The sequence below is a fragment of the Hemicordylus capensis genome, chromosome 1 (genome assembly GCF_027244095.1).
Source record: "Hemicordylus capensis ecotype Gifberg chromosome 1, rHemCap1.1.pri, whole genome shotgun sequence".
In the NCBI taxonomy this organism is placed as follows: domain Eukaryota; kingdom Metazoa; phylum Chordata; class Lepidosauria; order Squamata; family Cordylidae; genus Hemicordylus; species Hemicordylus capensis.
Window position 1 is genome coordinate 323122783 of NC_069657.1, and position 14248 is coordinate 323137030.

The window sequence follows — 14248 nt, forward strand, 5'->3', positions numbered from 1 at the left end:
CTAGCCTGGGCTTAGGAGAGGGCTACTTAAGCAGGTTAACCCTTGGAGTCTCCCGGGCTCGCCTGCGAGCCTGGTGGTTCTCACGGTCAGGTGAAATCGGGCTAGGCTCCCCTAGCCCGATGTTGCCTGATTGTGGGAATAGCCTCACAGTCTGCTTGGGTGGGGGTAAACTATGAGGTCATTCACACAATCAAAAACTGTTCTACCTGGGTTTGGGAGCTGTGTGTGCTTCCAATTTTCAGTTGTGTGGAAGTAAGGTAGGAGGAAATCCTGGGCAGAAATTATTGTGTGGAAGCAAGGTAGGAGGAAAATCTGGTTAGTTTTTCTCCTATCTTGCTTCCACACAATCACTTCTATCCAGGTTTTCCTCTTACTTGGCTTTCACATAACTGAAAATTGGAAGCAAACACAGCTCCCAAAACTGGGTAGAACAAAGTTTTTGAATTGTGTGCATGACATCTATGAGTGGTTTATCAACTGCTCAGATCAATAGTTTGTTTCCCCACTGGATCATTTCCTTGTGTTCTCTGTATGAGAGTGTGTATGTTTACTTTGTGGCAATTTCTGCAACCGCAGTGGCATTTTTGGAGGACATTGCAATCATGGGAATCATATGTACACACTACTGTACTAAAGTTTTTCCTCTCAATCTTATATACAGATATAGGATTGCATGGAGAACCTTTTTTTTTAACTTTGTGATTTGACCCTTTTGATATATCCTGCTGGTTAGGACAAGGCTTAGTAAGCTTTAAGGCCTAATGCAAGATTCTGGGTTGTTTTTCTCTCTCCTGGTGACAAAGAAATGCATATTTCATAATAAACCTTTTACATATTTCACATCATATTGTCCAAAATATAGATATTTTATGACTATACATAAAATATGTATTAATATAGAGAAATAGCTGTGTCACACACAAAGATAAATCATGAAGCCTGTGATAACTGTGGGGGAAAATACAGCCCTAGTTGTCACTACTGATAGGAGATTTGGTTGCAGGGTTGGTTGGCTCTGGTTCACCCCATTTGCTGAACTCAAGTGTTGTGTAGGCAATCAAACCTTTCCTTAGTTCCTGTTTGTTTCATCATCATGGAGTACCTGGAAGATAAACATATAATAGAACAGAAGAATTAATTATGGAGCCATGGACAATGCTAACTGGCCCACAGGTCTGCTTGTTACAGTTAATTATTTTCATTGTGCTTATCCTTGAAGATGAGTGACATTCAAGGAGTATTTTTAGTGTAGTCTGCTGTTATAGTCCCGTGATAAATGGGTCAGCAGCATCCATCTTGCATGCGTGCTTATGCCCCCCAGCAACAAGTCATTGTGGTGAAAGGATTATCCTGGGCTATCCTTTAGAGAGCATAGAACTACCCAGATCCTGTAGTAGTTGCCTTTTCTGGGATAAGGGACCAGGCATCCTCAGGCAAGTCTGAAGGTCTGAAGATGGGCCTTTAAGTGAAGTGTGGTAAGGAGAGAGTAATCTTCTCTGATAAAAGGCTATTGTTAAAAGAACCCTCTCAAAAGACAGTCCTCAAATGAAGCTAGTTTTCTTACAACTTTTAGATCAGCTGGCTAGGATCACCTGAATCAGTTCTGTGTTGTAACATAAAATAGAATACATGGTGCACAGAAAACAATTTGTTGCCGAATGTGTTTCAAGTATTAAAACTCTTCCTAAGTAGCAATTATGATTCAGTAAGGCTAAAAATGTTTTCTACAGCATCTCATCTCATCTTGAGATGGTGTGAAAAATACTTCTGGTTTTTCTTTGGAAGAACAGTACCAGAGTCACTCCCAGGGAAGAGTTTCAGTATTCAAAATGCCTTGGGTAATGAATTGTTTTCCAAGCACTTTAGGGTCTCCACCTCCTTCACTCTTACACTTGGTGCCATCCTGTCTTCCTCCATAGTAGCAGAAACTGCCCTTCTTAAACAAACAGCTGACTTTAACTTTTCTTTATTTTTCCCTTTTCAGTCAAATGGCTAGTGAAATCCAAAACTGATTGTGAGGAGCTCCAAAAGGATCTCTCCAAACTGGATGAGTGGGCGACAAAGTGGCAAATGCTGTTCAGTGTTGGCAAGTGCAAAGTGATGCACATTGGGAAAAACCCAACTTCAACTATACGCTGATGGGATCTGAGCTGTTGGTGACTGACCAGGAGAGAGATCTTTGGGTCATGGTGGACAGCTCATTGAAAGTGTCAACTCAATGTGCAGCAGCTGTGAAAAAGGCCAGTTCCATGCTAGGGATCATTAGGAAGGGGATTGAAAATAAAATGGCTAATATTATAATGCCCTTATACAAAACTATGGTGCAACCACACCTGGAGTATTGCGTACAATTCTGGTCACCACATCTAAAAAAGGACATTGTAGAACTGGAAAAGGTTCAGAAGATGATCAGGCAACCAAGATGATCAGGGGCCTAGAGCACCTTTCTTATGGGGCAAGGTTACAACACCTGGTGCTTTTTAGTTTAGAAAAAAGAAGACGACTGCAGGGAGACATGATAGAGGTCTATAAAATCATGCATGGTGTGGAGAAAGTGGATAGAGAGAAATTCTTCTCTCTCACACATAACACTAGAACCAGGGGTCATCCCATGAAAGCCAGGAAATCTAGTACCAACAAATGGAAGTACTTTTTCACACAATGCACAATCAACTTGTAGAATTCTCTGCCACGAGATGTGGTGACAGCCAACAACCTAGATGGCTTTAAGAGGGGTTTGGATAACTTCATGGAGGAGAGGTCTATCATAGGCTACTAGTTGGAGGGCTAAAGGCCACCTCCAGCCTCAAAGGCAGGATGTCTCTGAGTACCAGTTGCTGGGGAATAATAGCAGGAGAGAGGGCATGCCCTCAACTCCTGCCTGTGGCTTCCAGAGGCATCTGGTGGGCCACTGTGTGAAACAGTATGCTGGACTAGATGGGCCTTGGGCCTGATCCAGCAGGGCTGTTCTTATGTTCTTATGACTCACAGCTGTTTCATGTAGAATTGCTGCATTTTTGAAATTGTTACTTTAATTCCTTCTTTGAAGCATTCAGAGATAATTTGGTTGTCTAACCATTCACCATAACCTTTGTAGTCCCTCCTTATCTTTTGGTGGTGCAATATTTGAGATAGAATACAGGTCATCTGTACACTGTTTTCAGTTAGTCTTTCATTTAAATATGTATGTTCCTGAACTCTATATTTGCATTTTTGCTTATTCAATTATTGATTGCTGCACTTGCCCTTTACATCTCTTTGGGGCCTTTGGTCATATTTGTTTGTTTAATCAATTTTTATCCCACTTTTTTCTGTGAAATCTATATGCAAATTATCAACATATAGCTCGATAGCTTCAGTACTGATAGCTTCAGTATGTAGAGCACTTTCCTGTGAAAAATCTCAGGTGCTGATTTTAATATAAGGCAGCCTGCAAAAAGTACCATCTCCCAAGGGAAGTATTCAACAAAGGTGAAGCCTGGACACCTAACAGAAGAGTCATAAAGAAATAAAGGAGGGGCATGCAGAGAAATCAGTAATTAACATGTGAGCCACAAGAACATAATCTGACTAGTCAGTGGGCAAGTCATCTCCAGTTTCCCAGTGATGGCTGAATAGGAAGAATAGGGGAGAATTGAAAACAGAAAGCTTTTAATTAAAGGCATGGTAGCTCTTCAAATCCTCAATAATGCTTTGCCTATCCACACTGGACAGGCTGGTGCTACAACTGTGATTTATTGCAAAATAACAACAATCCACCCACGAATGATGTCTGAAAGAACACAGGATCACAATGCAAAACATACTGCATAATCCTCTATAATAAAAGCCTTGGTGTCCGTCCGTGGACGGACACCAAGGTGTGTGTTCGTGCCTCCCTGGCCTGTACTGGGCATGCGCGAAGCGCATGCCCAGAACAGTGCAAGGGAGACACGACCGGTGGCCATCTTGGGCGGCCAGAAGCGGCCGCCCCGAAAAGGCCGGGTGTGCAGCGGCAAGGGAAACTGGCCGAGGCGGCGGCACAGCCGCCGCCTCGGGCGAAAAAGACGGAGCCCAGGCCCAGAAGACGGGGGACGGAGCGGAGGCCGGCGGCGGCCGGCGGCACAGAGCCGACCATGAATGGGCCGGCCCTGCCGCTGAGGCCGGCAGCGGCGCCCCCAGAGTCCGCCTGGCCGCTGATTGAGGGGGGAAGAGGCGGTGGGGGAAGCTGGCTAAGGCGGCGGCAGAGCCGCCGCCGAGGCCTGGCGGCACTGCAGCTCCGCCACCGGAGCTGGGCGGGAGGGAGAATTTGGGGCCTGAAGCCGGGCGGGGGGGAGAAGCGGCGGGGGAAGCCGGCTGAGGCAACGGCGATGCCGCCGGAGCCGAGCAGGAGGGCGAATTTGGGCCCCTTCCCTTCCTAGCACCCGTTATTCAACGGGCTAAAATTTACTTGTTCTCCATAAAAAGCAAGTGAACAAAAGATGGCAATTCTAGCACAAAGGCTAGTGTAGAAACAAGCTTGGTTAAATTGTTTCTCTACTAATCGGTTAAATTGTTTCTGCTAAATTGTTTCTCGGCTAATCAGTAGTGGCTCACCCTAACAAGGCAGAAGGGTACCAAACGTGGCGCAGCTGCCTCTAATTCCCAACTTCTTGGATTGCGCCTCTCTCTCCTATGCTGCTCCACCTGGCGTTATTGAGAGCCATGCTGCCTGCAGGCTGGCCACTCATCTGGTAGAATTGTGTGAGCTGGTCAGTGATTAACCAGCCCACGCAGTTCGACCAGAGGCATGACCAGCCTGCAGGCAGCATGGCTCTCATTAATGACACGGTGAATCAGGATAGGAGAGAGAAGCACAACAAAATGTGCCTTGTTTGGCACCCTGCTGGCTTGTTAGGGTGAGCTGCTTATATGTATACTGTAGTGAGTAGTGCAGGCTTAATGCTTTAATCTCTAATGTTCAATTCTCAACTCAGCTAAACCGAGAGGAGGCAAAACGAGAGGAGAGCGGCCCGTGTCCAAAACACGGGTGGCCCTCCCACTCGCGGTGTGTGTTTGGGCATGTGTGGACCCCCACTTCTCACTCCCTCCGGGAGGAAGTCACAGAACTCCCCCTTCCCCAGGCCAGGGCTTCTGTGGTGCTGACCACCTGCAGTGGCTGCCACTTCCAGCTACCTCCTTTCAGGCTTGGCCAATGGAAGAAGGATGAACACAGCCCGGTGAGCATGTCTGAAGGAGGCAGGGATGGGGGTGGCTGCTTGCCCAGTTGCTTTCATCCATGTCCCATTAGCCGGGCACCCAGCCAATGGAGGGAGGATTAAATCAGCCAGGCAAGTGGTTTAAGGAGGTGGCTGACTGTGGCAACAGCAATGGCAGCTGCTTGTCCAGCTGCGTACATCTTCCTTCCATCTGCCGGGCACGAGCTGAATGCAAACGGTGGCCGCCACAGCAGAAGTCCCGGCCTCAGGGAGAGGGGAGTTCTGCAGCTCCTCCTGCAGGCTCTGTGGTTCCCAATGAAGGGCCCGATGGGCTCTTTGAACCTGTCGGCACTACTGCAGCTCCACCCCTGCTGAGCAGCCATGGCTGAGTAATCCATTTCTTCTAATTCTAATCTGTGAGATGGGAATAATATGTTCCATATTACAAGCATATTGCAAGAATAAATGATAGAAACTAAGTCTGTAACACAACCTCCATTTATCTTTTTGCTGAGTAAAAATTCTGGAAATTGTTATACTAACCCTTTAATTTTGCATATCACAACGCTACCTAATGGTGAGCTGCTTAATAGTTTAATACTGCTAAAAATGCTATATGAGATTTATGGAGAAATCCCCATTCTCACAACAACCCTGTGAGGTAGGTAGAGTTGGGAGATGGTGACTGGACAGAGGTCACCCCATGAGTTTCACAGCTGAGTGGACATTTGAACACACCCACCAAGCCCTCACATCCTGGTCTGATGCTCTAAACTAGCTCTCAATAAAGGAAGGAATGCTGGGAAGAGTTGAAGGAAAGAGAAGAAGAGGACGACCAGCAGCAAGGTGGATGGACTCAATTACTACAGCAATGAATGCACCACTGAGAGACCTTAAAGGCCAAGTTGAAGACAGATCATCCTGGAGAGAATCTATCTATGTGGTCGCTAACACCAACTTGATGGCACTTAATCAATCAATCAGTTGCATGTTTTGAAAGACCCAGAAATAGTTATACTCCAACTCCTTCCTCATCAATTCTATAGTAACCCGTAGGCCATGCTTCATGCTAGTGACTGAGCTGGAATTTTTTGTTTTTCCCCAAGCACCGTGTACGGTGGATTTTGCATCCCTGCTCTGTTTAAAATTTAATAATGAAGTCTATCACTAAAAGAAGCTCTTTTTTTTCTTTTTTTTCTTTTTACATTCATAACCCTCTCTTCCTCCAAGGAGCCCAGAGTGGTGTACTACATACTTGAGTTTCTCTTTCACAACAACTCTGTGAAGTAGGTTAGGCTGAGAGAGAAGTATCTGGCCCAGGGTCACCCAGCTAGTTTCATGGCTGAATGGGGATTTGAACTCGGGTCTCCCTGGTCCTAGTCCAGCACTGTAACCACTTGCTTAAATTAAAAAAGAAACATTGAATTGCTTCCAGTTGTTTCTCAATTCAAGCTTTGGTATTGCTGGACTTCTGGAGGAATCAAGTTTCAGAACTGGAGAGAAGTTAACAAAGAATTCTTCTGTAAGTGTCCTTGCCGTCCATATATAAACAGCATAGATAGCTTCAGCAAATATTTATATACATGTTAAAATCTAAATTAGACTCGATCATTAGAGCAATCTCTTGGCTTTAAATGTACTCTTTCTTGGGGCAATGTCTCACCCCTTTTTCATTCTGATTATGTGGATGCTTACTCTTAAATGAAGATAGTTGAGTTCAATAGGACTTACTCGCAGGGAAGTGTGCATAGGATTGCATTTTTTGTTTTTTTCACTGGCAGTGGCTAATATAATAGGACTTTGATTTGTGATTGGATCTATTTTAATTTATAGAAGGTAAATATCTGTGTTTTAAAATGAAACACACATGTACAAGCTCATCACGGTTATTTCACTGATTCCATGTGGAGCTGTTGAGTTCATATCACAAGTTCAAGAAATAGATGTTCTGGGAATTGCAGAAATCTGTATTGCAGGGCAGCAGTCATGCATCTCTGTGTCCTAAAGAGAGTATTTTGGAGTTTCACTGACTTGGTATCCTATTAATTAGACTGGCACTGTATGTCTTTTGGAATGTATGAGATTGATAGCATCCCTTCAATGCCTTTAGTAGAAGACTGACTTAGCAGTTCAATGGTGAAGAGGAAAGGCCTGCTGGCACTGCTGGAGACTGTTGCATGCTTCCTTGTTTCAGCATGCAGACAGCAAGCAGCAGCGGGCACCAAAACTGAGGCTGATGACAGAGGAATGTGCCGCAGGAGGCATCTCTAAGGGAGGGCAGAATTGGGGATGGGCTGGTGAGGAGGTGGAGATGAGGCTAGCAAGGGGAGGCAGAGGCACCTCACATGATTAACAGCAATGATCTGGCACTGATATACTAAAGATGAAGTTAAGAATTTAAAGGAAGCATAGGATTCAACTGCAGATTCAGGGATTTGTCAGAGCTGACATATTTAAAATTTCAGCATTAGGCTCTCAAACTTCTTAACTGAATTGCAGAATAAAGATTTGGGCTATTATATGAGCAGTTGTTGCCTAGTTCCTTAGCAATTCTCAACTTTTAAATGAGAAGCTTCATTTGCAATGACCTCCTTAATTATTCTTGGATTTCAAATTCTAAGTTGCAGTTTTGAGTTTAACCCAAGGTTTTTCACCCCTAGGTGGGACTGAAATACAAAGCGAACATATGAAGCTGTCGTATACTGAGTCAAACCATTGGCACATCTAGTCTAATAGTGTCTGCAGGGTCTTAGGCGGAGGGTTTCCCCAGCTCAATTAACTGAGTTCCTTTAACTGGAGATGCAAGGGACTGAACCTGGGACATGTGTAACATATATTTTTCTACTAAGTATTCTCTACTGCATGTATAACTTAACACTTTTCTACAGAGCTATGGCCTCTTCTTTGGATCAGTATTAATTTTTGCACTGGCTTATACTGCTTTGTGACTAGGTACAGTAACGTGTATGCATTCATGATGCCCTCTTATTATTATTTAGCTTTGGAGGAGGTACATTCAGGGACCTGTTTTTCCCCCTCACAGGAATGTTTGGGACTGTTAGCTTTAACAAGCCCATCTCAGCAGGATCCTCAGATCTGAAAATACAGCAACAATTTTTAAATCTATAAAGGTTTTGCATGTAAGTAATGTTGCAAATTCTTATTTGCAAACCATCTCTAGTGGTTTGAAGAACTCTGTATCTAACCTACATAATACCTTAAGAGCAGCACCATATGTACACACAGAGAAACTTCCTGATCATTGTGGGAATTGGAGAAATAACAACGGCAGCAGCTATATTTGAAGCAGAGACACTAGACATTAAATTGCATAAATCCACTGGCTATGCCTCCCATTCCCCTTTAGAGGGTGCACTGCAACCTTAATGGTTTTAACAGAAAGCAAGTTGGAAAACCCCTCAATTGATTTTTTTTTAGTTAAAGAAATTGCATAGCCTGATAAATAGAACTGGGAATTATTCTAAAATCTGCAAAATACCTTTAAAAAATATTCATAAAATACTGTTTTAAAAAGAATATTCTCCTCAAATCACCAGATCACATTGTCCCAGGATCTAAATGATCAAAACTATTTGTGAGGTGGGGTGAGGTGGGGTGATATTGCTAGTTGCTACCAGCTTAGCTTCTTTCTCAATGTTTGCTATTAAGAAGTTGAACATTATTTGATTTACTCACCACTTTAGGAGCATGAGTTCATTAGGCTGCACAACAGCCCTGTGCGCAAATATTAATTAGGCTTCACTCTTACATTCCCATTGAACTAGACAAATATAATTGCTTTCTCAGAAAAGGACAGTGACACACCAGAACTTTGGACCCAGCACCAGGATTATAACCCCTCCCTTTTTTTGGTCTTTGCTTTTGGTTTAATTTTCTGAACTCTAATACTTCCTTCCAAAGCAGTCTCTCATAGGACAGTTTATCATCTGGGCCTACAAGACTTCCCTGGCTTTCGAAAATCCTTCCTTGGGATACTGTTCTTGTGAACGAACTCATCTTACCGACACCTTTAGTGCCACTGAATTCTTTTACCTGATGCCCACTATTCATGTATGCAGGAATGGCCTTAGACATTTTCACACCTGAAATAAAAAGTCTAAATTATGTGAGCCACCCCAATGAGTACTTTGCTTCTCTTTCTTTTTTAAAAAATGGCATACAGATATATGCATTAAACACAAGACAATGGGATCTGTTCTGTTGTGTGGAGTGGCAGTTTCACATTGTTTTGCAAGGCAGGTCCTGTGTCAGTTTCTGATCTTTCTCTCTCTCCCCCGAAGCCTTGTCTTGTTCAGTCTAAAGAACGTAGGGCCTGTATTATTTCCATGTGATATTAAGTTCCTAGTTGGTCCCAAATAACTGCTAAAGCAGTTGTAATGTGGAATTACTTCAGACATTTGAAAACACTTTCAAAATCTGGTTTTCATCCTACCTAGGAGACAGAAATAATTCTGGATCTCAAACTTTGTCTGAATAAAGGAGAACCGTATGATTCTGTTTCAGTGTGACATCCAAATGTTGTGATTCTTTTCATGACAGGAATATGGAGATCTGTTCTTTTTAGAATTTGCTCCTAGTATAAACACTGAGGAGCTATGGACTACTACGAGAGAGCAATCTGCACCCTGCTTTCTCTGGCTTGATTAAATGAAGAAATAATAGCATCTTGGCAAACATTTTGGTAGATTATGGGTAATAATTATTGGTTTGGTTTATGTTAACCTTTTGTTGTTGTTGTTTAGGCAACATTAAGTCAATCCACCTGGAGCTTAATACTGGATGTTACTATAGTAACTTTACAGCCTGTTTGACTGTGACAAAGGATCTTCATCTCGTCCATTTCATGCTCCTGTCTCGACCTACTCCCTCCCAGGGTTTTATTATATCGCCCTTTAAGAGTATCTGCAGGAGCCACAGCTGCTGTGCTTTTGTAGTCGAAAACAGCTTTTGCTGGGTGAAAAGCTCTGCTCTAAGAGATCTTGTGGGGAACTGACACTATTTTATGTCAAAATAAGCATAAACAATATTACACTGCTTAAAGTGAATGTGTTGTCCTCTGCATTTCTCTTACAGGTAATAGTTTTGCTTTTTAAAAAATTCTGCCTACTAGTCCATGAGAACAAATTATAAAAATAAAGCAGTTAGCATTCCAAATAAAGGTGAACAATTATAATTATTGTGGTGGTGGTGTTTTTTTAAAGGAAGTAGTGTGGAGACCCAAGAAAAGTGCTCACTTTCAAGATGCTGAAGTTTAAGAGTCTGCACAGCAGAAAGATTAAGTAACACTTTCCTGTAATACTGAGGTACCGTACCTTGGTGAATATCCAGATGAAGGGCATCTTTGGATGTAATATTCAAATGCATTCTTTTCTCTTCTGTTATGTTTCCTTTCTGGCACCATTCATACAAATATACGGTATGTGCAAAGTAAGTACTTATGGAGAATTTTTATAACATTATAAGACTTCATGCAACAGACATACAGAAAAAAAGAAAAGCAGCTGATGTCACAGTGCATAGTTAGTATTAAATCTATTGATTTTAATGAAAGAATGTCTAAATCTATGCAAATAGAATTTAGGACGGATGCATAATGGGAGAAACATCTACATTTCCACAACCTTGCCTGTTGTTTAGTATCAGCCGCCCAAGACTACAGCCAAGACTGCTAGTATCAAGTTATGTAAGTAGCATTCTGTTTAACAGATTAGCTGGCCTATTTAATGATTTGTCTTTAACTGTCCACAGTTTAGCTTCTGCATTAGATCTTTCCTGACAGCAGTTTCTGTTGTGCCAGATCTCAACAGTGCTGACCTGTGAAAACATTTTTGTTGTCCTCATTTTCTCACTATATCGACCACACTCCAACTGCTCTTCTCTTTTAAGACTCAGATTTAGGCTTTCATTTAGCCGGCTGCAACTCAATCCTTTATCTATCTATGAAAAATATCAGTGTGCCTGTACTCTGTAATCGGTCTAACGGGGAGGTTTGGCAAGGCTTATTCATAAGGATTTGAGCCGAGTCATTCTCCAGTTGTGTTAATTGTTGCACTGGGAGGCCACGGAATGGTGAATGCTAGCTTGTTAACTTGCTAAGCAGCTGGTCAGCAGGGTAGTTTGATTCCAGCAAGGCTCTTGACACCTCTGCCAAGGGTTATTGATACCTCACACACCCCAGCTGAGACAGATTGTTTTAGTCCTGCTTCATATCCATAGCACAGTCTGTAGTTAGAGAAATAGTGATTGACAGCTCACACCTCCTGGGCCCTTCTTACTACCAGACACAACATCTGCTATGCCCCGTGGAGCAGTGAACCAACACACACTGAAGAACTGTTTCTACTATTGTCAGGGTTGATTTTATTTAACCCTTTCTGGATCCTCTCTGGAGATGCACACATAGGGAGGCGTTTAAAAAAAAAATTCTGGTTAAACTTCTTCATGCAGGCCGCCCACCCCCCTGTAATATTGGGGCGGGGGTTGATTATACAAAATAAACTCATTTGATTACATTCATCAGCAGCGCTGCTATGGTAATTTAGATATCTCCATGGTGAATCTTTGTTTACAACTATTTTTGTAAGGTGCCTAACAACATCAGGAAGGATAGTTAGTAGCACAATTATTGTTGAAAAAACCTGTGTGGATTAATCACTGAAATATCATTGAATTTGAGGTGATCAATAGTATACACTTAGAGGAAGCAATCGAGAGGGTTATGAAAAAGATTGTATCTGAACTCAAGATATGGGTCAGGATACCTTAAAAGTTATCAAGGGATGACAGAATGATTAGCATCTTTGGACACACACAAACAGAAATGAGCTTGACATATGCTGACTGTTGAGTCATCTAAGGATATATATATGATATCATGTTTGATTATAAACATAGTTCATTAAATATACATGCCAGATGCTTTTGTAAACTGTCTTCAACATGTGCCAAAAAATGGTATGAAATGTTTAAAGGCAGTTCATAGTTTAAAAATACAGCTGACATGTTTGAAAGGCTGATTTGTTTTACAGATGTTTATAAAATGACTAACAAATGTTGTGGAAACTTACTTTGGAATAAATCTGATACTCGCAAGACATGGTGATTTACACTGTGACGTGTGTGTAATTAGAAAGTATTTCAGCTACTGTGTAAACCTCTAAGATAATGTAGCAGTGGTTGAGAGACTGTTTTAGGCTTTATGGTTTAGCTGTGTCCAAGGCTGGCTCTTCCCCACATTGTGTCAGAAGAGAAATTTGCTTGGCTGTGTTATCTGTGTTTACAGTGCCATAAGGCTATGTTATGCTAGAGAGGAACTAATAGTATTATTTATTATGGCAATGTAATTAGCAGTACTGTTATTGCTAAGCATCACTATAACCTCTTGTCAGCATCATGTAGCTCCACCATAAGTCACTGCATATTTTATATCCCGAAAGGTGTTATGGCTGGCTTTACATGATGCTATCAAAATGGTACTTCAGCAGATTATATTGCTATACAAACACAGTGGTTTGGTAGTGTGGTACCTATGGTTGGCTGGTTTTCCTAGTTTCTATAGCCATTTCTAAACAGGGATCATGTTGTATGTGCATATAGATGTCTGTAACGTGCATGTTGTTGCGTGAATGACTATATGTGACTGTACATGTGTTCATTTTAAAAGTGAACCTAGGTACACAGTGTATTATTTGGGGTTGCAGACAAGGATAGGCACTTGAACAAGAAAGAACACTTCTTTGTTGCAGAGTGAATAATACTGAAGTGAATGGAGAACAGCTTACACAAACTGATTACAATCAAGCAGGCTCCACCTTTCCTGCTGACTTGTCTCAGGGTTCATTTCCAAATTTGCATTCTGATATTCGCAGATCCGACATCCGTGGTTCCATATATCCACGCAGGTCTGTAACCAGCCTCAAAACAATTTGTTTGGGGGGATTGCAGAAGTCAGAGGAGGCAGGTTATAAAATGTTCAGTGAAAACAGTCAGTGAGGCTGGGGAGGAAAGAGAGTTTTTGGTGTGGCAGGTACACACCATGCCACCAGCTGGCTATGGGCCTGTATCCAAGGTTGGGTAATTGACATCCGACCTCAGCATATGTTGGGGGAAAGGTTATTTTCCACATATCCGCAGTGTCAGAGTAGCCAGAAATGACCTTCGGAGTCATTTCTGGCCACTATTTTGGGAAAAGGAGCCGTTTTGTGGTTCATTAAAAACAAACAAACAAACAAACAAACAAACAAACACACACACACAATTTCCTCTCAAAAGATTTCCCTGCAAAAAAATCTCGGTAAAATGGTAGATTTTTGACTTCTGGGTGACATTTCAGTACAGCAGCAAACCCATGAAGCACAGCAGGGCACTTTATTTTGATTATTTCTGCCATTTCCGACCCTGTTTCGCAACCTCAGAAACCTAACCCCCGTGATTCCCATTGCCCCAATGCCTCGTTATCTGTGGTTTCAATACTCATGAAAACCTGCAGGAACAGAACCCCGTGGATAACGGGGTCCACCTTTGTCTCTCAACTGTAGCAGTCATTACACAGACTATCTCAGTACAGGTACAGATAGGATATAGATCCTAGATACAGATCTATACATGCATATACTGTACACAGATTGTACATATGTTGAACATAGCATGTGAATAGGGCTTTAAATCTCACATTTCTGACATCAGAAACTGTTGACTGTCAATTCTGGGCCAGGGATTGTCCCTAAAATGTGACCTCAATAAATAGCAGTCAGGATGTAGGGGAGGAAAGAAAAATATTTTGATGATGCAGGTTCATGTTCTGTTACCATGGCTAGATAATAAGACTGTTGTAATGTATAATGTATGTTTGATGAGAACAAGATTGCTTAGTAATAGACCAGAGGCCCAGTCCATGGCTGCATTAACACGTAACGCCAAACTAGAGGTAACTGTGGCCAAGGATTCCATTTGTAACTCTAAATTGCACTGCAGATGTTCACCAAATCGCAGCCTGCCAAACTCCAGTTGCAGGAGAGGGGAGCCCCTCCCTGCTGTTCGGCCTCTGAGGC